Genomic DNA, 25,441 nt, shown 5'->3' on the forward strand with positions numbered 1-25,441 from the left:
CTTCAAGTCTAGATGAGGCCACATAGTTTTGGAATGCTCACAGACCCTTCTTTGTGACCATCTCTCATTCGTTGTCCTTCGGGCCTGGTCCTGAAAACTAAGCTACATGTTGCTAGAGGCATACCCACAAATTCCAGTATCCCTGGAATGTGTAGGGTAGTTCTTAGTCCCGCAAGCTCAACTGCTTTAGAATGCTCTGGGATATCTCTGTGGCCCGGCACCCAGAACAGGTGAATTTTGAACTGTTCAGCCATCTCGTTGAGAGATCTGTGACAGTCGAGGGTGGTTTTTGTGATCAGAAATACGTTTTCAAGGGATTTAATGGCTGTCTGAGAAGATATTTACGCTAATCGTCGTAATGACATAAAATCTTAAACATTCCACCACTTCCTTAATTGCAAGGATCTCTGCACACTGCAGTGGTTGGGTTACCTATTTGATATGACCAGTTCTAGTCCTTAAGAGAACACCCCAAAGCCCACCTGGTCGATTAGCTTGGAACCATCCGTCTAGAAGTCTATGTAACTTCTGTTACCAGGGATATCGTAGTTCCAATCGGTGCTATCAGGAGTAGTGCTACAGTAATTTTTATCAAAAAGCTACTCAGGTAGATTGTAATCCACACTGCCTAGAACATTGTTGTATCAAGGATAACACAGTGTCCGTAGCCGTCACATGACCAATGAGAAAGCTCCCTTAACCTCACGGCAGTGGACGCTGTAATTTGGGTAGCCACAATGTCCAGAGGCATAAGATGTTGCATTACATTTAGTGCATTAGATGGTGTCTGATGATCAGATTAGATCAGATGATCAGATGGTGTCGTCCTCAGTGCAGCCGCATTTGACGACTGACGACGACACAAACAATCCACTCTTTAGATCCGGTTAAGTATTGAGCAGCAGGTGGATTTTTGAAGAGCCGTCCACCAAACCCCAACACCATATAGCATTATAGGTCTGACAATTTGGGTAGCCACAATGTCCAGAGGCATAAGATGTAGCATTTAATTTAGTGCATCAGTTGGTGTCGTCCTCAGTTCGGCTGTGATGCACAAACAGGCCATTCTATGGATCCGGTTAAGTATTGAGCAGTAGGTGGATTTTTGAAGCGCCGTCCAACAGACCACAACACCATATAGCAGTTTAGGTCTGACAACTGCAGCATATACCCAATGCATGACACACGGTCTAAATCCCCAACTTTTCCCAATGGCTCTCTTGCAGGTGTATAGGGCAAGAGTGGCCTTTCTTGCCCTTTCCAAAATGTTGGATTTGAAGTTCGATTTCCTGTCCAGCAAAACACCCATGTATTTTGCGCTTTTTGTAAATGGAACATTCTCTCCACCCAAGCAGATAGGTTCTACTGTAGGCAACTTGTATCTCCTGCTGAAAGGAACTAATTCCGTCTTGCAAGGATTTATACCCAGATCACTTTCGATAGCCCACTTTGCTGTTGCTCGTAGAGCTTCCTGAAGTACATCTCTTAGAGTGCTGGGAAACTTCCCCTAACTGCAATTGCCATGTCATCAGCATACGCAACCACTTTTAAGCCTTTTTCTTCCAGAGACAATATTATATTGTTAATGACTATATGTCAAAGTAGAGAAGGCAGCACACCTGCTTGAGGTGTTCCTCTTATGACCCGTCTTTTAGGATCCACAGATCCCAAACCTGCCGTAATGCATCGTTTAGTAAGTAGAGTTGATGCCTAGAAACTCCAACTCCAAATGGCTTAAAAATTTAAGTTTTTATTTTTATCGGAGGTAACAAATCGCCATATTCTTGTCTCACTTGCACTTGTCTCTCCTTTGTGCTGAAAAGATTTCTTTGTAATTACAATTTACGCTATGTTATCTCTTTTAAGATATTCACATTTTCTAAGTTTCAAGGCAAAAAAACTATTTTTCTTAAGATTTAAATTCATGCATTGCTCTGAAACATAAAAAACGAACATCCCTTTAGAACAGATCATCACGTATCCATTAGAAACGATAAAGACAATAAAGGCAAATGCAATTTCCTGTCAAACGTTTAGAATTTCAATGAAAAACACTAAATTAAGCATCAACCAAAACAGCAAAACGAGCAATTGGGCCATGATGTAGATGTAATGAACCTAAACTGACATTTATTGTCAGCTTCAGGATGAAAACATCATCCTTCGATGTACATTAGAAAGGAGGTGGAAGCAGTCACTACACAAATGTAGCCAAAACCCATGTGCTCTAAAACAAGAAAAAGAGTCTCAGCAGACTTAATGTGGCTGAACAAAAAATCGGCAATAAATTTAAATAAATCTATGACTGTGCAGACGGGCGAATGTATGTGGATGGGAACACACACAACTGCTAACATTGTAGTGGTATAGCCACATCAGCTGTCTACTGTAGTGTTGTATGGTTATTTCTAAATAGCAGATATCTTTCAATGTGTGTGTATATCCCTCACTGTAAAGGCACTGAGCAACAGGCTGCTACTACTGCCGAATCTAAAAATTGAATTGCCCAACTCGAACGTCACACTCACACACACAAACAACATATACAAAATGCACATCACACAATCTAAATAAAAAACTATTAAATCTAATACCAACAAACTATTTACAATTCATTCAGTCGTTTATTCATTCATTCATTGAATTCGGAAATTCAATTTAGCCAGTCAGTCGGTTTAGCACAGCAACTCCTCTAGCCAACAGCTGCTGTTGCTCCCTCGATGTGGCGGCAACAGGAACTGCAACATCAAGCCAAGAGGATTTTTGTTATTTTTTTAAGTTTTTTTTTTATGTTATGCTACTACAACACAAACATCTAAACAAGTGGCAAATATTTCATGGGCAAACGGACGGACAGACAAACAGAAAATGCCATGCTGCCTGCGAAAGCCCAGCCGGCTGGTAGCTTGGCTGCATGTTGTATTGCTCTAGCTGCACTCGCCACAGACAATATCTCAGTGCACACCAGCATAGAATCCAAATGGCAACAACATTCAACACTCTGCCATCGAGGATGGCCTGGATAGATGGATGAATGAGTTTGTTTGTTGCACCAAAACTAAATTGTAAAGCTGTGTCTCCCTGCTTTCATCACCACGCCATAGAGTTTGGTGTAGTGTTAGTTTTCTGTGTGTTATATATTAGGGTGTGCCGAAGGCAATGCCATAATACAATAATTTAGTCAAATACTTTGTGTACATTTGAATAGTTTAGATTGTTTGGAAAATTTCTTCTTCAACTAAGTTCTGCATTATGAATGTTTCTATGACTGTGATTGAAGTATCTGTATGTGTTAAAGACCAATGGCAGTTGCAGGCTGTAATCAATACTCATAGATAATATTTACCCATTTTTATACCATAGAAGTGATCAAAGCCCCTGATGGATGGACTGGGAAGCTGAGCTCTTTACAGGCATAATGTCAAATAATGGCTCATTTCGGACCATAATTGAACTGAATATTGGAGACCATAGTAGAAGTCATTGTGTAAAATTTCAGCCAAATCTAGTAAGAATTGCGCATCGGAATTGGGAGATCGGTTTATAGGGGAGCTGTATTAGGCTATAAACCGATTCATGCCATATTCGACACGTTTGTTAAAGGTCATGAGAGAAGCCGAATCGGGTAATACTTGTGCCCTTTAGAGGCTTAAGAATTTAAGATCCCATATCGGTTTATATGGCAGCTATATCAGGTTATGGACCGATTTGAACTATTCTTTGCACAGTTGTTGAAAGTTATAATAAAACACTTCGTGCAAAATTTCAGCTTAATCGGATAAGAATTGTGACCCCTAGCGGCTCAAGAAATCTAGACCCCAGATCGGTTTATATGGCAGCTTTATCAGGTTATGGACCGATTTGAACCATTTCTTAAGACAGTCATTGGAAGTCATAACAAAATACCTCATGCAAAATTTCAGCGAAATCGGATAATAATTTCTCCCTGTTGTGGCTTAAGTAGTCAAGACCACAGATAGGTTTATATGGCAGCTATATCAGGTTATTGACCGATATGAACCATTCTTAAGACAGTCATTGGAAGTCATAGTAAAACATGTCATGCTAAATTTCAGCCAAATCCGATAATAATTGCGCCCTCTAGTGGCTGAAGAAGTAAGGACCCCAGATAGGTTTATATGACAGCTATATCAGGTTATAGACCGATTTTAACCATACTCAGCACTGTCGTTGGAAGTCACAATAAACCAGCTCATGCAAAATTTCAGTCAAATCGGATGAGAATTGCGCCCTTTAGAGGCTCAGGAAGTCAAGACCCCAGATCGGTTTATATTGCAGCTATATCAGGTTATGAACCGATTTGAACTATTCTTAGCACTGTTGTTGAAAGTAATAATAAAACACCACATGCAAAATTTCAGCCAAATCGGATAAGAATTGTGACCCCTAGCGGCTCGAGAAGTCAAGACCCCAGATAGGTTTATATGGCAGCTATATCAGATTATGAACCAATTTCACCCACACTCAGCACAGTTGTTGAAAGTCATAACAAAACTCCTCATGCTAAATTTCAGCCAAATCGGATAAGAATTGTGGCCCCTAGCGGCTCGAGAAGTCAAGACCCCAGATAGGTTTATATGACAGCTATATCAGGTTATAGACCGATTTCAACCATACTCAGCACTGTCGTTGGAAGTCACAATTAAATAGCTCGTGCAAAATTTCAGTCAAATCGGATAAGAATTGCGCCCTTTAGAGGCTCAAGAAGTCAAGACCCAAGATCGGTTTATATGGCAGCTATATCAAAACGTGGACCGATATAGCCCATTTATAATCCCAATCGACCTACACTAATAAGAAGTATTTTTGCAAAATTTCAAGTGGCTAGCTTTACTCCTTCGAAAGTTAGAGTGCTTTCGATAGACAGACGGACAGACAGACGGACAGACGGACGGACATGACCAGTTCGACCTAAAATGTCATGACGATCTATAATATGTGTACTTTATGGGGCCTTAGACGAATATTTCGAGGAGTTACAAATAGAGTGACGAAATTAGTATACCCCCATCCTATGGTGAATGGTATAAATATTTAAATTGAGAAGGAAATCTACGATTTTGTTACAGTGGGGTCCATATCTGCATTTTCAGAAAATGTAAGAGCTTGCCAAAGATATTTCACCGATTATTAAAAATCCCATGACTTCCTTTAACAGATTTCACATACTAAATTTTGACTAATGATGTATGAACTCGACGGAGTTCACCGTAGCGCAGAGGTTAGCATGTCCGCCTATGATGCTGAACTCCTGGATTCGAATCCTTGCAGGAACATCAGACAAGTTTTCAGCGGTTGTTATCCCCTCCCAATGCTGGCGACATTTCTGAGGTACTTTGCTATGATAGAACTTCTCTCCAAAGAGGTGTTGCTCTGCGGCACGCCTTTCGGACTCGGCTACAAAAAGGAGGTCCCTTATCATTGAGATTAAAATTGAATCGGACGGCACTCATTGATATGTGAGAAGTTTGCCCAAGTTCTTTAATGGAATGTTCATGGGTAAATTTGCATTTGCATTTATGAATCCAACATATGTCTTTCCTAAGCTTGAAGGATTTTCTGAAAGACTAATGTGTGTGAAACACCCTAATACAAATAGGTATAGAGCACAATAAAATATTTGGTTGTTATTGTTACTGTTATTGTTGTATTACTATAATTTTTTGGAGTTGTGCACACAACACGCTCATACCCATGAATGGTTGGCTGTATGATTGTTTGGTTACTATGCAATCCTTACGGAAGCCTGTTGCATAAAATTCCCTTTGTTGACTTGTTGCATTGCGCACACACAAATTACAGAGACACATACATGCGGTATACATACATATTAGAATGCAAACATGTACATACATACATAGGTATGTGTGTATATGTTCAACTATGTAAAGTATATAACAAATAGAAAATGTATAGCTAAACTTTATTTATTAGAAAATCCATTTGAATTATTTAGATACTAAGCAATATATTGCATACTGTACGCAAACACTCACACACATACATTGATATGAATGCTTGTTATATGAATGCGAAAAATACATTTCATTCATAAAATATAGTTTAGACAAAGTACATATTGTCATTGCTTTTCGTCACCTATGGTGTTGTAAATCTAGTGTTTATATAGTATGACGTTGTACATATACATAGTCAACCGAAAACGAGAAGTTGCTGTTGCAGCATATTGACATGTTTAGTGTTTAATGTAGAAATTCATCAAAAATCTAATTTGGATATTTAAAACATATGTAGAGCTATACTATGAGAAATGTCATATGATCCATATAAGTCAAATTTTTGATATTGGTATTATCAAGATCCATGATAAATGGCATATTTAGGGTTCGATGCTCACACTAGACGTCCTCGCGTTAGTCACATAATGCGTGAGGTGGTGTAGTACTAACACGTGGACGTCGGGTATGAACATCTTTACGGACAGTAAACTGGCCTTAAGGGCAATAACAACTAGAACGGTAAGGTCACAAACAGTCTTGCAGTGTAAGAAGGAGATTAACGCCTTCTCTGAGGATGGCACAATCCGCATTGTTTGGGTGCCGGGCCATAACGGAGTAAGGGGGAATAAAGGGGCAGACGGACCAGAGTCCAGAGAATTGCGGTCGATAAACTTGGTTAACCGGAAGACAGTCAGTAGGACGGCGAAAATCCTATGGATAGATCTGGATCTCACGATCCGGATAAGGCTATTACAGCAAGGAAGTAAGAAGGAGGTCAGTATAGCCTTAGGTATCATAACGGTATATATAGGACTAGGAGCTCACTTATGCAAAATCGGTGCAGCAAGTGATAGCATGTGTAGGGCATATGCGGAAGGTAATGAGACGTTGTAGCATTTCCTATTTTCCCAGCCAAATCGGATAAGAATTGCGCCCCATAGGGGCAAAAACTGCAAATTTTGCCCATGAATATTCCACTGGGGAACAGGGGCAAACTTCTCACCTATCAATGAGTGCAGTCCGATACAAGTTTAAGCTCAATGATAAGTGGCCTCCTTTTTATAGCCGAGTCCGAACGGCGTGCCGCAGTGCGACACCTCTTTGGAGAGAAGTTTTACATGGCATATTACCTCACAAATGTTGCCAGCATTAGGAGGGGAAAGCCACCGCTGAACATTTTTTTTTTGTTGGTCTCGCCACGATACGAACCCAGGCGTTCAGCGTCATAGGCGGACATGCTAACCTCTGCTCACGAAGTAAAGTCAAGATATCGGTTTATATGGGAGCTGCATCAGGATATAGACCGATTCAGACCATATAGTTGCATAGTTGTTGCGAAACAAAACAAAACACATTGTGCAAAATCAGCCAAATCCGATAATAATTGCGACCTCTATAGGCTCAAGAAGTCAAGACCCAAGATCGGTTGATATGGCAGCTATATCAAAACATGGACCGTTTTGGCCCATTTACAATCCCAACGGACCTATACTGATGAAAAATATTTGGGGAAAATTTCAAGCGCCTAGCTTTATTCCTTCGAAAGTTAGCGTGCTTTCGACAGACAGACGGATGGACATGGCTGATCGACTTAAATGACATGACGGTCAAGAATATATATACTTTATGGGGTCTCAGACGCATATATCGAGGTGTTACAAACAGAATGGCGAAATTAGTATACCCCCATCCTATGGTGGAGGGTATAACAAGTAAAAGGCGTTAAGTTCGGCCGGGCCGAATTTTGGATACCCACCACCTCGTGTATATACTTAAACCACCTTTCGTCAAAATCCGTTGAAAAATGCCTACCTATGCCCCATAGCAGCTATATTGAAATATGTTCCGATTTGGACCAAATGCTACCAAGTACAAGTCATTGTTCAATTGTGTATAACAAAATATTGATCTTTTTAGTAGCTATATCTTAAAATAAAACGATCTGAACCAATTGTGTGGATTTGATCTCTTGAGTACCCTTCAGGAAGCGGTAGTAATTCATTGAATTTCTTGTATTGGCCTCCCAGATCATGAAAAGAACATGACAAATTCCTATTCATGATAAAGGGTATATAAGATTTGGCTCGGACGAACTCAATATGATTTTGCTCGTTAAATGCTTCAAATCACGTTTGTTGCAGACATCCTACTTAATTGAAAAAATTGCATAAAAACCAAATAAAAAATTGGCATATTTATGACATCATCGTGATGATTATCAATTTTCATCCACGAGTTAGATTTTAGAAGATACACATATTTGGTATGCTTCCGCATAGATGTGTATGTATCTGGCGAAGTGAATGTATCTGGCATACATTAGAAGTATTTCGCCACTTGTTGATTCGAAAAACACATAGAGCTTAGATAGTTGACGTGGAGCAAACAACGATGACGACAACAACAGCTGCTGCAGCAGCTTTAGTTGCAGCACAGATGGCAATGATGACGTCTCCGATGTTGGTGCAGTTGATAGTGGGGTTGTTTGTTAGAAAATAAATTTTGTACATATGTAAAGAATCACACAGATATTTGTACACATGGCATTATAGAACATTTTAAAATACGACTACAATACAAAATTTCGTGTATATAGAAGAAAATACATGGACATGTACATGTACATATTCATATGTTAGTGTGTATTATTCTTATTTTAAATGACATTGATTAGCAAATGGTGGTCAGACTATTTAAAAATTATTAATGACACAACATGTGGATATCGTACCAAAGAAGGAGTAGTGAAAAAACCACGCACTTCTGGTATTTTTATTAGACAATTAAATCCCAAACTATTTAGTTATTAGAATTGGCTGAATTTTGGTACTTGTATGGTGACATCCGGACGAGGCATTACAAAATCGGTGCCACTAAATATCTAGTTAGCGGAGTTTTTTCATAATATGGTTAAATTTCAAATTCATTCAATTATACATATACAGCTTTATTCACAAATCTTAATGAAGATTTGATATAGGTTTATTTGACAATTCCATAAAGTAAATCTTTCAACTAAACCTACTTCAAATCTACATTAGCCTGTTTGTGGATGTCGAATAATACCAGACGAACAAACAACAACCGCTCGAAATCGAATCTTTTAGGGTTTGCGTATGTCGATTTTTCGCCTACACATACATAAGTCAATGTTTTCATTTTCACATGCTTACGATTTTGGAATTGCCATAGGGGTGTTTTTTCGATTCCTCCTAATCTACTACCAATTTGTATGTACGATTGAGTAAATATGTTGTAATGTTTTTTATTTCAATCACATACACAGGTTCAAAACATTATTAGCATAAACAAGTAAAAAGGGGTTAGGTTTGATCGGGCCGTACTTTGGATACTCACCACCTAGGGTATATATGTAAACCACCTTTCGTCAAAATCCGGTGAAAAAAGTATGGTAAAGTATGCAACCTTATGCCCCATATCAACTATATCGAAATATTTTCCCATTTGGACCAAATACTAATAAGTACAAGTCATTGTTCAATTGTGTATAACAAAATATTGGTCTTTTTAGTAGCTGTATCTAAAAATAATCCGATCTGAACCACATACGACACGGATGTTAAGAATCCTAACATAAGTCACTGTGTCAAATTTCAGTGAAATCGGATTATAAATATGCCTTTTATGGGGCCAAGACTTTAAATCGAGATATCGGTCTATATGGCAGATATATCCAAATCTGGACCGATTTAGGCCAAGTTTCAGAAAAATGTCGAAGAGCCTAACACAACTCAATATCCCAAATTTCGCCGAAATCGGACAATAAATGCGCTTTTTATGGCCCTCTATATGGCACCTATATGCAAATCCTGATCGATCTAGGCCAAATTGAAGAAGTATGTCGACTGGCCTAACACAACCCAATGTCCCAAATTTCGGCGACATCGGACAATAATGAGCCTTTTGTGGGCCAAAAATCTTAAATCGAAAGATCGGTCAGCTATATCTAAATCTTGATCGATTTGAGCCTAATTGAAGAAGTACGTCGAAGGGCCTAACACAACCCAATGTCCCAAATTTCGGCGACATCGGACAATAAATGCGCCTTTTATGGGCCAAAAACCTTTAATTGAGAGATCGGTCTATATGACAGCTATATCTAAATCTGAACCGATCTGTGCCATATTTCAGAAGTATGTCGTGGGGCTTAACTTAACTTACTGTCCCAAATTTCGGCGACATTGGGCAATAAATGAGCCTTTTGTGGGCCCAAAACCTTAAATCGAGAGATGGCAGCAATATCCAAATCTAAACCGATCTGGGCTAAATTGCAGAAGGATGTCGAAGGGCCTAACACAAAAACACTGTCCCAAATGTTGGCAAAATCGGACAATAAATGCTCATTTTATGGGCTCAAACCCTAACTCGGCGGATCGGTCTATATGACAGCTATATGCAAATCTTGATCTAGGCCAAATGTCAAAAGTATGTCGAGGGGCATAACTTAATGCACTGTCCCAAATTTTGACAAAATCGGACAATAAATGCGCCTTTATGGGCTCAAAACCTTAAATAGGCGATTCGGTCTTTATGGCCTATAATGCAGCTGTATCCAAATCTGGACCGATCTGGGCTAAATTGCAGAAGGATGTCGAAGGGCCTAACACAAAAACACTGTCCCAAATGTTGGCATAATCGGACAATAAATGCTCATTTTATGGGCTCAAGACCCTAACTCGGCGGATCGGTCTATATGACAGCTATATGCAAATCTTGATCTAGACCAAGTGTCAAAAGTATGTCGAGGGGCATAACTTAATGCACTGTCCCAAATTTTGACAAAATCGGACAATAAATGCGCCTTTATGGGCTTAAAACCTTAAATCGGCGATTCAAATATTCAAATCTAGACCGATCTAGGCTAAATTGAAGAAGGATATCGAAGGGCCTAACACAACAACACTGTCCCAAATTTCGGCGACATCGGACAAAGATCGGTCTATATGGCAGCTACATATATCCAAATCTAGACCGATCTGTGCCATATATCAGAAGTATGTGGAGGGGCTTAACTTCACTCAATGTCCCACATTTTAGCGACATCGGACAACAACTGCGCAGATCGGCGGATCGGTCTATATGGGGGCTATATCAAGATATAGTCCGATATAGCCCGTCTTCGAACTTATCCTGCTTATGGAAAAAAAGAATATGTGCAAAGTTTCAGCTCAACAACTCTACTGTAGCGTGATTTCAACAGACAGTCGGATGGACATGGCTAGATCGTGTTGGAATTTTACGCTGATCAAGAATATATATACTTTATAGGGTCGGAAATGGAAATTTCGATGTGCTGGAAACGGAATGACAAAATGAATATACCCCCATCCTTCGATGGTGGGTATAAAAAGCCCTTAATAAAGCAATATCACGATTTTTCATTCAAAAGTTTGCCACAGTTTTGCAATTCGTTCGATTAAGTTTTATACAAGAAATATAATTTTTTAAATTTCTTAATATAAATAACAATATCATATACGATTTGTTACTAAATTACATTATACAATTTTTCTCAATACGAATGATGCCAACTTTGCCCAAGGTTTGAGTGTAATGCATTGTGCAATATCTATTGTTCTTGGCAAATAAATTGCACTCAACCTATAGTTTGTGATTTCATAATTCATGTCAATAAGTAACAACATTTGAATAGTGTCAGTCGATAAGATTAACAATTAATTTTTCCCTTATCTCATTTAAATCTTATCTAGCAATAGGGCCATATCATGTCTATGACTTCAATATTATTTCATTACATGATTTTAGTGTATGAGCTAAACAAGACTGTTGAGATAAAACGAGCCAAAAATAAAAAAAAAACAAATTTCTGCGATAACGTGAAAATAACTATTGGAGCAACATTTTATGGTCACATCACGTTTTCCACCAATTAGTTCAAATCCTGCATGGTTAACCGATAACTAATTAATTGCACATTTGAAAGAGTTTTTGCCATGTAAAGCTTCTTTGATGGAGTCCCTAGATCAGATCTGGAGACTGAATAGGTACACAAGATGAGAGAAGGGAGCAAGAGCTTATCCGACACACCCTCGTGTAGGCGCATCTCCGGAGGAGTAACAATTCACGGCCACCGTATGTGTCCTAGTGATACGTCTGAAAGATCACCCGGAAAACTCGCCTTCCCAAGATGGAAAATTCTGTGCCCCTGTAGACTTGAGCAGGAATCAAGAAAATGCTTGATCGTCTCATCTTCAAATAAGACATTTTCTACAGTAAGCATTATGTCGAATTTCCAGTGTCCGGTTATTACTTCAGTAATAAAGCTCAGTGACAACTTATCAAAAGTCAGCAACACATTCTTCCTCCTTTGGTCGACGGTAGACCAGTGAATCCGAGCAGTTCGGAATCCATGTACAGATGCTCACTACGTCACAGACTCCACACCGGTCATTCCCTATACATTGTTAAACATTTCGACAAATGGCACGTGAGCTAAACCAGCGACTGCTTCGTGGATGAACCCTTTTTGTTGCATTCCTTCGTCTTCTCATTTTCCGAAATACCATCCTGTCTGCAAACCTAAGTTATGATGCTAATGATTTATCAGAGACTCTATACATTACATTCCTCGAAACCAAGGTTTTGAGCTCCGCTATGTGATTCACACTAATTCTGATTTTTGAAGGCGGTAAAAACTTTACCTGCATTTCCCTTGCGGATATCGTAATGGCAATTTCAGAGAAATAAGGTGGCTTTCGGAGTAGACCTCCAATCCCGTGCCTGACTTCACAATGGTGCCATAAGTAAAGATCGAGGTCTCACTTTTCTCAAAATATAGTAAACCCTCGGCATTTATAATATCTAAATAAAATGGAAATGAGACAGTAACCGCCCTACATCAGAATGCCAAGCTCCCTGAGTGCAAACATGGCATTGTGATTCCATCGCAGGGCAATATTTTGCCCTTCAGCTACCGCGCTAGTACATTTTTATTCAATATATCTCTGCTTCAATTAAAACGGTTGTGGAAACAAACGAGAACATTTATTTTTATACCCAACACCGTCCGTCTGTGGAAATCCGGAAAGGGGTCGAACGAACAAAGATATTAGCTTGAAATTTTGGATATCGACTTCTCATCCATGCAGTTTTGCAATTGGGTCATATCGCCTCGGATTTGGATATAGCCTGAACCCTAGTTTTGACTCCTAGAGACTCTAAAGGCCTCATTTGTCGTGAGATTTGGCTGAAATTTTGCACAAAGAGTTCTGTTTTGACTTTCAATAGCCATGCCGAGTATGATTCGAATCGGTATATAAACTCATATAGCCCCCATATAAACGATCATAAGTTTTGACTTCTTGAACCCGTAATGGCCTTAATTTCCAACATCCGTGAAAAGTATGATACGAATCGGTCTATAAATTGATATAGCCTCTTTATAAACTGATCAATGTATTTCAATTCTTGAGCCCCTCGAAGCCTCAATTGTCATCGGATTAAACACAAAGACTTCTACACTCAAAAAAATAAAATGTTTGGAATATTTTTACTACAAACAAAATACTTTTATCACGAAGTTCTGCTTTTATTGTATCCGTTCAACGTATTATTGTATTATTGAATGTATCTAGCTTTGTTTATTGTAAACCCTTTAGCAGCTCCGTGTGCTTTAACTGGACCTTCCTTTTGTTGTATAACCAAAAACTCGTTGATTGCAAAAGTAATTTGATAGCCGCAAATGAATATTCGTTTACCGGAACAATAATTATTCTCTTCTGCCTCTCCTACTAGAGTGAAAGGGTAAGTATTTGAGCGTATAGACCAGTGGTTGGCAAAAATGTGAAATAGGGTGAGTACACTCTCTTCCACATTACGTTGCACGTACACAAAAATAATCTCAAGCAGATCCTTTGGCTTGGAAATAATTGCTATGGTGTGCCCAAGACAAATTTTTAATGGAGGTTTGAGATTTGAGATTCATTTAGATATCTATATATCCTTTCATTGTGTACAGGCCTATTTGTAGATCGAATTAATAACAAAAAAACAGTCATGCCACATTGCAAATGACTGTTCGTCGATTAATTCAAGTATCTCCTTTGCATCTCATCATAAAAATAATAACAATTAAGTTAAAACATTGCACATTCAATAAATCACTCGTGATCAACAAAAGTCAGTGAGTGATTCATTTTGATTGAATCATAAATCTCCCTGCACTTAAACACAGCTCGGCCAGATAACTAAGATATACAGCCGGCAAAAGTCCATGTCAATGAGGGATGGGAAAAAACAACAGAAATAACGATATGAAAGAATGGACAGGAGGAAAACAAAGATAAAAAAGAAATCAAATGGTGAACATATTTTTGGTCAAATAAGAACAAAATAATATCTACCAAAATCGCTAGACAGCGAAAGCCAGGCAGATAGCATAGGTGTTTGGTCGTATGTGAGTGCAAGGATATATGTATGCAGGGCCAATGGATGATGTTTTGTATAGAGCCTTAAAATGCACACCACTCTATGAAGACAATGGCGGTGATGATGCACAAATGAATTTTTGTGCATACTTTTTGAGGTATATTAGAGTGGGTTGTAACTCTTCTGCAAGTTATTTACTTCAGCCATGCATCCACAATGGCTGCCTGTTATACCTTACACCATAGAAAGAACTACATAACAAAGCATTCCGTTCGTAACACCTTGAAATAAAAATATATTGAGAAAGAAGAATATCTTGATATGAATGCCTTCTTAAGTCGATTCATCAATGTCGCTCCATCTTTTGGAAGCACGCTAACTTTCGAACAAATAGAGTTTGCCGCTCGAAGTTCTGCACAAAGATTTCTTGTCAATTTAGGTCGGTTGGAATAGCACTTGGGTGAAACAGGCCTATGTAAAGATATAGCTTCCATATAAATCGACCTTTCGATGTTATTTCATGAGGGATTTGGATTAATAATTTCTATGACCTCAATCATCTTTACCAAGTGCGGTCCAAATCAGTTTATAATCTGACATACTACTAAATACTAAATTTGAACATTCCATTTAGGAACAGGAGATACTTCCCTCATATCAATGACTGCAGTGGGATTAAAGTAAATGATAAGGGTCCTCCCTTTTTTAACGCCGAGTTCGAACTGTGTGCCGCATAGAGACATCACTTGGTAGAGAAGATTTAACATTTCAGGATACCTCACAAATGTAGCCATCATTAGTAAGGGGATAATCACCGCTGAAAATACCGCTGATTGTAATTTTTAAGCTTCAGGAGGGTAGATTTCTCCATTTTTTTGACATTTTACAAACCGATCTCCTGATTTGATTTTTTGAGCACCTACAGGGCGAACTGCTTCCAAGCCAATCATATATAAAACTCCAAGGGTATCATCATTATCATTTTATAGTTTCGTCCTTAAAAGAGAAGGATAATGCTTTTTATTGTGGCGTGTATATAGAGCCGAACTTAACACAATTTTAATTTTTTTGCTTTTCGTGACTTATTCGCCTACGCAAAAGTCCCAAATAAAATATTTCGAAATTATACCACAGAGCTCAAATCCGCAATTAGAATTTCAGAAGAAAGCTTTGTTCCGTATGTGTTTTTAGCATTTTTGTGAATTTCTTCTTTTTTGAGTTTTTCCTTACAGTGAGTTTTAAGGGTCATGCCCACCCACCCTAATGCACATCTGCATTCACACAGCATCACCACTTAAGCTGCATTGAGAGCGCCTAAAAGCCGGCTACATATTTCGCAACATTTTTTTTTGGGAGTTTATCCTGCAATTTGGTTGCGCAAAAATTTCGGTTGTTATTTTTTTTGAGGTTTTTCTTTTTTTTTTTGCAACGTGATGGCCAATTCCATATGTCTGTTACGCTTAACAATCTGTGTTGAGTGCAGTTTTTATTCGTGAATCCTTTGGGCCTGGAAGTTTTACTTTTCCTTTTTTTTTTGGTGCTTGGTATTTTGTGCATCCCCATATGGTTGAATGGGTCTATCTATGTGAACGTTTGCATTCCTGGCCAGGACAGACTGACGGAACATAGCTGTATGCATGCAAGGCGTCAATTGCCCAATTCACAGTGTTGTGTCTCTGCGGGCAATGGTGATTTTTTCATGGCTCTCGGCCAGGAATGCACCAAATGTATTAACTTGATGCCGCCGATTGAGCCTTTTTTCGGTGGTATGTATTTGTCTTGCTGCGTGTTTTTTGGGGAAACCAAATTGTTTTTTCTGTTTTTGGGGGGATTTTCAGCTTTTTTCGGCCCCCGTTGAAGTGTAGTCAAGTGGGTAGCGTCATAAAAAGTATCAGTCCACAAGTGGAATTAAGTTGATCTGTACACAATCAAAATTTGCTTGTTATCCCATCATGGGTAAATGGTGCAAAGGACAAGTGCAGCATAATGGCCCATCTCACTCCAGCGCGACTGTTTGGTGTTAAATGCTGCAAGTGATGAGTGCTGGTGTTGGTGTTGGTTCTGGAAGGACATATGAAGGCTTACAGGGGTTTAAAAGTTTGTGCAGGTCTCAGGCCATATCCATTGCATATGCATGAGTAGCTGGAAACGGATACATTCGTCTGGGGCTATCATGTCTGTGGCAAGGACTTTGCTGGTTTGGGTGATGGTTGATCCCAAGGAGTATGTGAATACTTTTGGAGCGTTTGTTGTTCAATTTGCCAAAGTGTTGGTCTATGAGATTTTTGGGCCACTTTTGCCTTTTGCTTAAGCCTTTTTTGTGCCACAGGAACTTTGTTGGCCACCATAAGCATTAAATGATGATGATGATGACGATGATGACGATGATGTCTGATGTGTTCATCTGTTGCATTTCCAAGGGCAACAAGTATGCCGAAAGTGCGGTGATTACATTCATGATTTACGGCTCGTTTTACACACATGAACTTAAATTGCATTGACCGAGTAGTTTGTCGGATTTGGAGTTTTCTCTGGTCTTTACTTCCCCACCATGGTTAGCCAAATTGTTTGGCCAACTAGTGCGGTTCTCCGAGTACGTGCAGAGTGCATAGCACAACAGCATTGCTATTTTATGTGTGTGTAGCAGGATTGTGTAGTGATTAGTAGTCTAATAAGTGTTTTCATAATTATTTCATTGCATCCTCATTTAATGGAAATTGTGTTAACTCGATGTTAAGCGTTTTGTTAGAATGGTTGTATTATTAGGCAATTGTGGTTAGTTGATGGTTTAAACTATTGTGGTGTGTTTAGAACCTATTAAGTGTAATTTGTTCAATGGGCATATTTTTGTGATCTTTTTTATATAACAGTATGATGGTTTTATTTAATTGCACGATATCATCCACCGTCAAAAAGATGCAAGTTACACTACCATCAGCGGCAAATTCTTTAAACGGTTTATACCCTACACCAATAATGTGGTACAGGGTACAGGGTATTATACCCCACACCACTACTGAGGTACAGGGTATTGTAACTTAGTGAATTTGTTAATAACACCCAGAAGGACGAGAGATAGGCCCATTCATATGTATACCGATCGACTCAGAATCATTTTCTGATTCGGTTTTACTATGTCCATCCGTCTGTCTGTCTGTTCTCCGTCTATGTTAATTTGTGTACCAAGTACAGGTCGCAATTTTCGTCCGATAGTCTAAAAATTTGGTACAGGTATGTTTTTCGGCCTAGAGACCAAAACTATTGAAATTGGAAAAAATCAGTTGAGATTTGGAGATAGCTCCCATATATATGTTCGTCCGATTTGGACTAATATTGCAATAATGTGGTCATTTGTAAACCGATTCTGTCGAAATTTGGCAGGAAGGGTTTTCTATAAACTCTCGACATTACTGGTGAATTTAATAGAAATCGGTTCAGATTTAGATATAGCTACCCTATATGTATATCACCGGATTTTCACTTCTAGAGCCACTGCAGGCGCATTTATTGACTAATCTTGCTAAAGTTTTGCACAATGCCTTCCTCGACAACTACCACAAGATCTTAGAAGTTTGGTCGAAATCGGTTCAGAGTTCGATATAGCTCCCACATATATGTTTGTCAGATTTTGTGTAATTTGCTATAATGATGTCAGTTGTCAACCGTAGTTTTTACAGTTTGAACATATTGGGTTGACCAAAAAGTAATTGCGGATTTTTCATATAGTCGGCGTTGACAAATTTTTTCACAGCTTGTGACTCTGTAATTGCATTCTTTCTTCTGTCAGTTATCAGCTGTTACTTTTAGCTTGCTTTAGAAAAAAAGTGTAAAATAGTATATTTGATTAAAGTTCATTCTAAGTTTTATTAAAAAAGCATTTACTTTCTTTTAAAAAATCCGCAATTACTTTTTGGGCAACCCAATATTTGCTCGAAATGTGATACGGATTGTTTAATAATCCAAATGAAAACATCACCCGAGGTCCATCAAAGTCGAATTCAGGCGAGAACATCAGAAAATTGTTCAGCGGTGTTTATCCCCTTCTAATGATGGCGAGATACGTGAGGTATCAAGCCATAGTTATATGGCTTGATACCCTCTCTCTCTTGTCTCAAATACTTCTCATTTGAGCCACATATTGGCATGTTTAGCAAATTTTTTACGCTTTGGGGGGTTTTTGGGGAAAGAGCGGTACCCCAAATACATGGCGCCTCATTTGGATATTTGTATTCTACTCTTAATACCTTTATTTAAGCCCCATAGTGCGAAAGTCAGTAAATAATTGTTGTTTGTGGTATATTTTGGGAAAGGGGTAGACCCCCGGAAAATTGGTCCCGAAAGTGTGAATCAATTTCGTACTCTACTCCCCAATACTTTTCATATGAGCCCCACATTGACATGGTCGGTAAATATGCCCGATTTAGGGGTATTTTGGGTAGTGGTGTGGTCCCCCAAACACTAAGCTCTGAAAGTATGTCAGCATCGTGCTCTATTCTCATGTATCTATATATCATTTATTTGAACCCCATATTGGCATTGGCCTCGAAATCAGATTTCAAATAAGTTTTCTAATCTCAAATACTTTTCAATTGAACCCCTTATTGCAAAAGTCAGCAAATATGTCCGGTTTGGGGTATGGGCCCCAAAAACTATCTATATAGAGCTCCACTGTATTGATGACCCAAATTGTCTTGGTGAACAAATACGTCCTATTTGGGGGTTGTTATGGTGGTGGGACGTCCCCTGGAGAGTTGGTCCCGAATGTTGATATCAGATTCGTGGTCTACTCCCAAATACCTTTCATTTGAGCCCCATATTCCCATAGTCGGCAAACATGGCCAGTTTGGGTGATGGGGCGGCCACTCAGTTACTCGGCCCTGAAAGTATTTATCATATTCGTGTTCTACTCTAAATACCTCTTTTTTGAGCCCCATATTTCAATGGTCAACAAATACTTCCTATATGTGTGGTGTTATGGGCGTGGGGTGGCCCCATAGGAACTTTCCCAAAAATTGATATCAAATTCGTGCTATACTCCCAAAGACCTTTTTTTTTGAGCCCCATATTACTAGGGTCGTAAATTTGTTCTCTTTGGAGGATGTTTCTGGGGAGGGACTGCCTCTCAAATACTTGGTCCCACATTTGGATATCAGATTCGTATTCTACACTCAAATAGCTTTTATTTAAGCCCCATATTGCCATGTTCAGTAAATAAGTCATGTTTGGGGGGTGTTTTGGGGAAGGGGTGGACCCCCAGAAACTTGGTCCCACATTTGGATATCAAATTCGTATTATAATCGTAAATACCTTTCATTTGAGTCCCATATTGCCATGTTGGGAAAATATGTCCGATTTAGGGTTGTTTTTGGGGGTAGGTCCCCCAAACACATGGTCCGACAATTGGATATCAGATACGTTTTCTAATCTTAAAAACCATTCATTGGAATCCCATAGGAATCCCATTGGTTTATATATATATTTCGTAGGTTTGGGGGTGGGGCGGCCTCCCACGTACCCCATCCGAAATTTGGATACCTAATTTTTGTTTTTAGGTTACTATAAGAGAGCACACAAAATTTCGAGAAAAAAAATTCTCCGAGATCTGGCGTTTCTGAAAATTAGGGTAAGGGGGGTGGTCCGCTCGGACTATATTTTAATACAGCCCCCATATAGACCGATCGGCTGATTTAGGGTCTTAGGCCCATAAAAGCCACATTTATTATCCGGTTTTGCTGAAATTTGGGACAGTAAGTTATGATAGGCCCATCGACATCCTTTGTTAATTTGGCCCAGATCGGTTCAAGTTTGGATATAGCTGCCATATAGACCGATCCCCCGATTTAGGGTCTTAGGCCCATAAAAGCCACATTTATTATTCGATTTTGCAGAAATTTGGGACAGTGAGTTGTGTTAGGCCCTTCCACATTCTTCTTCAATTTGACCCTGATCGGTTCAGATTTGGATATGGTTGCCATATAGACCGATCTCTTGATTTAAGGTTTATGGCCCTATAAAAGGCGCATTTATTGTCCGATGTCGCCGAAATTTGGGACAATGAGTTGTGTTAGGCTCTTCGACATTTCTCTGCAACTTGGCCCATATCGGTCCAGATTTGGATATAGCTGCCATGTATGGCACAGATCGGTGAATATTCAGATATAGCTGCCATATAGACTGATCTCTCGATTTAAGGTTTTTGGCCCATAAAAGGCTCATTTATTGTATAATTTCGTACAATTTGGTCAAAAATAAATCTTGCAAAAATGGAATTTATTTCTGTATAGTAAAACCTGCAAAAAATGATAGGATTTAGCACTTAAATCTCGAAAAGGCCATTAATCCGGATTTAGTGGCCAATATAAACATACTTTTCGGTTCGTTTATTTGATGGTGGAGTCATAGGTCTATTTTTCAAACACGATCATGGGCGAAACGTGACCGTCAACGATAGTGAGGCAAAATTGGACCTTATGAATAGAACATTTAGACCAGAGCCACGGTCATTATTTACATGAAGCTATTTTTGAAAACCGAGCACATAAAGAAAATGGAGAAAGTTGGGAACCACAACAAGTCAGTAACTTTATCTACCTCGGCACCACCGTAACCGAAACGAATAACACCACTTTTGAGATAAAGCGAAGAATAATACTGGCAAACGGATGCTACTTTAGACTAAGTAAGCAGTTTAGAAACAAGGCCACCTCTCGACGGAAGAAGATTACGCTAAACAAGACACTGATACTACCCGTGCTGTTATTATATATGGTTCTGAAGCATGGGTACTTGTGCAAGCAGATGATGCAGTGCTTGGAGTATTTGAGAGAAAGATTCTTCGTAAAATATATGGACCAGTTTGCGTTAATGGAGAATATAGGCGACGTATGAACCACGAGCTGTATGACGACGGCTGCGTTGGCTAGGTCATGTTGTCAGAATGGATGAAGAAGCTCCAACAAAGAAGTCTTTTGAAGACAAACACGCTGGTACACGCAAACCGGGAAGACCAAAATCCCGATGGAAAGATCAAGTGGTGGGAGACAACTCGAAACTTGGTGTCAGAGATTTTAGAAAGTGCGCAGAAGATCGAGGCGTTTGGAACGCTATTCTACGTTCGGCTAGTGGAACAAATATTCTGTCATAGCCAATTAAAGTAAGTAAAGTATTTTTGAAAAGTGATAAGCTCCTTTATAATCGAATCTCTACAATTAACTTTCTAAAGAAAAAAAGGAATCTTTTTTTTTAAGTTTTTATTTTATAAAACTTTTCCTATAAGGAATGTCAAACTCCACAGAAAAAAAAATTCAAAAGCTAAAAACATGTGAAGTATAATCCTACTGTAATATGGTCGTAAGATTGTGTTATAATTATGTTTAAAAAAGTTATGATTTATTGTTAAAATTTTCCGCAACTATTCCGAAAGCTGAACAGAATACTTAGCTTAAGTTTCTAATCACATCAAAAGTTTTCCTTTTACGTTGAATCATTTCCAAAAAAATCTGATGATATAATATTTCAGACTTTCTGACATTCTAATCTGCAAATGGGGAAGTTGAAAAAAGCCGCTTAGCGGATTATGACCTGTGGACAAAAGCTCAAATAAATAATGACTGCTTCAAATGATTTCCACTACAGATAATAAGTTTTGGTTTAAAAACAAACAAAAAACTGTATAAATGGTGATTAGTTTTAATAATCCAGTACTTTGTCAAAGTTTTAATATGAAAATGAAATCTCCCATTAATATGTATTACATGATTATTGTGGACTAAGGAATATATCGGAAGAAAGAAGAAAAGAAAAACAAAATGTTGAATTAAATAAAAAGTAAAAAAAAAACAAAAAACACAAAAACTGGTTTTGGCTTATTCAAATCAAATTGTTTTCCAATTTAATTCGCTTACTTGTTAGAAATCAAATCTAAAGGTCATTTGGAATGAGGAAGCATTTTTCTCGGGTTTTGTGTTAATTTTGAAAGCACTACAAAAAAAAGGCGCTGTGATTTATTAACAGCACCACACTGCCGAGAGATCCGTCGTTTGGCCGGTTGCTCGTTTGGGTGGAATATTCACATTTCATGTGAGTACTTGGAGAAACGCAGCAATTAGCCAAGTTATTAAATGCTGTTACTGATTGGAGCCCATTTTTGTGGTGACTTGTTGCGTTTTGAGTTCTTATCCAATAACAAATAGTTAAAAGTTAATCAGAAAGCAAAAACCAGCTACAACAACAACTACAACACTTGCTTAATAATTATTTAATTTTGCAAACCGGTTACTGTTTGGTATTAGAAATATTAGCATGCCACATCGACAATAACGAAAACCCTATAAATAAAAAACGAAATTGCAAACTGACAATTAAAACAATTTAAATAAATAGTCTCTCTCATAATCCAGTTTTGCGCACTGTTCTTTTTTGTTGTTGTTGTTGGTTTGTTTTTCAACTAAGTCCAAGTGTAATTCTAGTATTGCCTCAAATTATAATTTCGTTTTGAGTGAGCAAAAGGCGAATTCCATGTTTTTTTCTAAATACGCAAAAACCCCAAACTTGTAATACACCGGAAGAAAATTGCATATGAGCGTTAAGTTTGTCCATACGGAAGCAATGGACAAAATTATTTGTTATTAAATCCACAAGTTTTAATGTACAACTTGGACATATTTCACATAATTTATGATTTAATTATTGTTTAATGATTCTTTTTTCCAATTTTGTAAATTGAATTGAGGCTTAAGGGCTTAAGGGAAACGAACAATTAAAAGCAGATGAATGATGTTGGAGAAGAAGCTAATACTACTTTATTTGTGTACATTGCATAGAAGGGAAATTCTTAAGCATAATGATCCATAGATTCTTTATGGTTTTACATATTGAGATTCCATTGCAGGATATTGTCCGGCTGTAGACCATTGTTTAATGCTTTCTATTCGAAGAATAGTATTGCAAAAAACATTTAAAAAGTGAGCAAAAAGTCTGTAGCTGCCAGAAGCATTTGACTGGTTTCCTTTATCGCGATTTCATTTTCAACCGAGAAAAATCATCAGAAGGATATGTCAAATGGATCAAGGTGCTTTACAACCATTCCAACTAAAGTAAGTTGTAAAGTTGGAATGGTTGTAAAGCACCTTGATCCATTTGACATATCCTTCTGATGATTTTTCTCGGTTGAAAATGAAATCGCGATAAAGGAAACCAGTCAAATGCTTCTAGCAACAACACACTTTTTGCTGACTTTTTAAATGTTTTTTGCAATACTATTCTTCGAATAGAAAGCATTAAACAATGGTCTAAAGCCAGACAATATCCTGCAATGGAATCTCAATAAGATTTTAAGACCAATATAAGAAAAGCGCAAACCGACAGTTCCACATATTTTTAACTTTCGTGTTTAGAAATCTACCAATACGCCGAAACCTGGAGAAGACCCAATGAAAAAAGATGTACAATAGTTTTTATTTCTAAACGAAATCATTGGTTGCCAAGATCGATGTCGCCAAATCCATTTGTTCTCACGTCTCTCATTTGGATATTATCGATTTCATATCACGCCGTGGAGGCGCACTGGTAACCAGATCTCCCCATGTTCCTTATTCGAATGGTGTTATGGCACAAAAAGCCATAGAAGCAGCTTTGAATCAATTTAAAATGAAAATAACTTCTTGACGGAAAAAATCTCGCTGTAAAGAACACTGATTTTACCTGTATTGATATATTTTTATGAAGTAAAATGATCTATCTGAGTTGGTTGTGAGATTGGAGTTCTATTTCAGGTGTCGTGATTCCCACCAGATGCTTTGTTCTGTCCTTATTTTGGTTTCAAAATGTACAAAAACTGTCCATGTGATTTCGACCGATCCGCCGATTTAGGGTCTTAGGCCCATAAAAGTCACAGTTATTATCCGATTTTGCTGAAATTTGGGACAGTGAGTTGTGTAAGGCCAGTCGACATTCTCCATTAATTTGGCTCAAATCGATCCAGATTTGGATATAGCTGCCATATAGACTGATCTCTCGATTTAAGTTCTTGGGCCCATAAAAAGCTAATTTTTTGGTCGATATGGCTGAAATTCGACTTAGTGAGTTGTGTTAGGCCCTTCGACAACCTTCTTCAATTTGGATTAGATCGGTCCAGATTTGGATATAGCTGCCATATAGGCCGATCTTTCGATTTTTTTTGGCCCATTAAAGGCGCATTTATTGTGCGATTTTGCCGAAATTTGGGACAGTGAGTAGTATTAGACCCTTGTAAAGGGTGATTTTTTTTGAGGTTAGGATTTTCATGCATTAGTATTTGACAGATCACGTGGGATTTCAGACATGGTGTCAAAGAGAAAGATGCTCAGTATGCTTTGACATTTCATCATGAATAGACTTACTAACGAGCAACGCTTGCAAATCATTGAATTTTATTACCAAAATCAGTGTTCGGTTCGAAATGTGTTCATTCACCGTAACGTTGCGTCCAACAGCATCTTTGAAAAAATACGGTCCAATGATTCCACCAGCGTACAAACCACACCAAACAGTGCATTTTTCGGGATGCATGGGCAGTTCTTGAACGGCTTCTGGTTGCTCTTCACTCCAAATGCGGCAATTTTGCTTATTTACGTAGCCATTCAACCAGAAATGAGCCTCATCGCTGAACAAAATTTGTCAAAATTTGAACACATTTCGAACCGAACACTGATTTTGGTAATAAAATTCAATGATTTGCAAGCGTTGCTCGTTAGTAAGTCGATTCATGATGAAATGTCAAAGCATACTGAGCATCTTTCTCTTTGACACCATGTCTGAAATCCCACGTGATCTGTCAAATACTAATGCATGAAAATCCTAACCTCAAAAAAATCACCCTTTACTTCCTTCTTAAATTTGGCTTAGATCGATCTAGATTTGGATATAGCTGCCATATAGGCCGATCTCTAGATTTAAGGTTTTTGACCCCATAAAAGGCGCATTTATTGTCCGATTTCGGCGAAATTTGGGACTGTGAGTTGTGTTAGGTCCTTCGATATTTTTTTAATTTCGGCCAGATCGGTTCAGATTTG

The 25,441-nt window shown here is 38.3% G+C and overlaps 1 protein-coding gene across 5 annotated transcripts in view; it reads right to left on the reverse strand.

Moving 5' to 3' along the window:
• Nucleotides 1-25,441, reverse strand: part of LOC106083945 (mushroom body large-type Kenyon cell-specific protein 1) — a 490,542-nt gene that overhangs the window by 89,298 nt on the left and 375,803 nt on the right. The window lies entirely within an intron of this gene.

The sequence above is a fragment of the Stomoxys calcitrans genome, chromosome 2 (genome assembly GCF_963082655.1).
Source record: "Stomoxys calcitrans chromosome 2, idStoCalc2.1, whole genome shotgun sequence".
NCBI lineage: Eukaryota > Metazoa > Arthropoda > Insecta > Diptera > Muscidae > Stomoxys > Stomoxys calcitrans.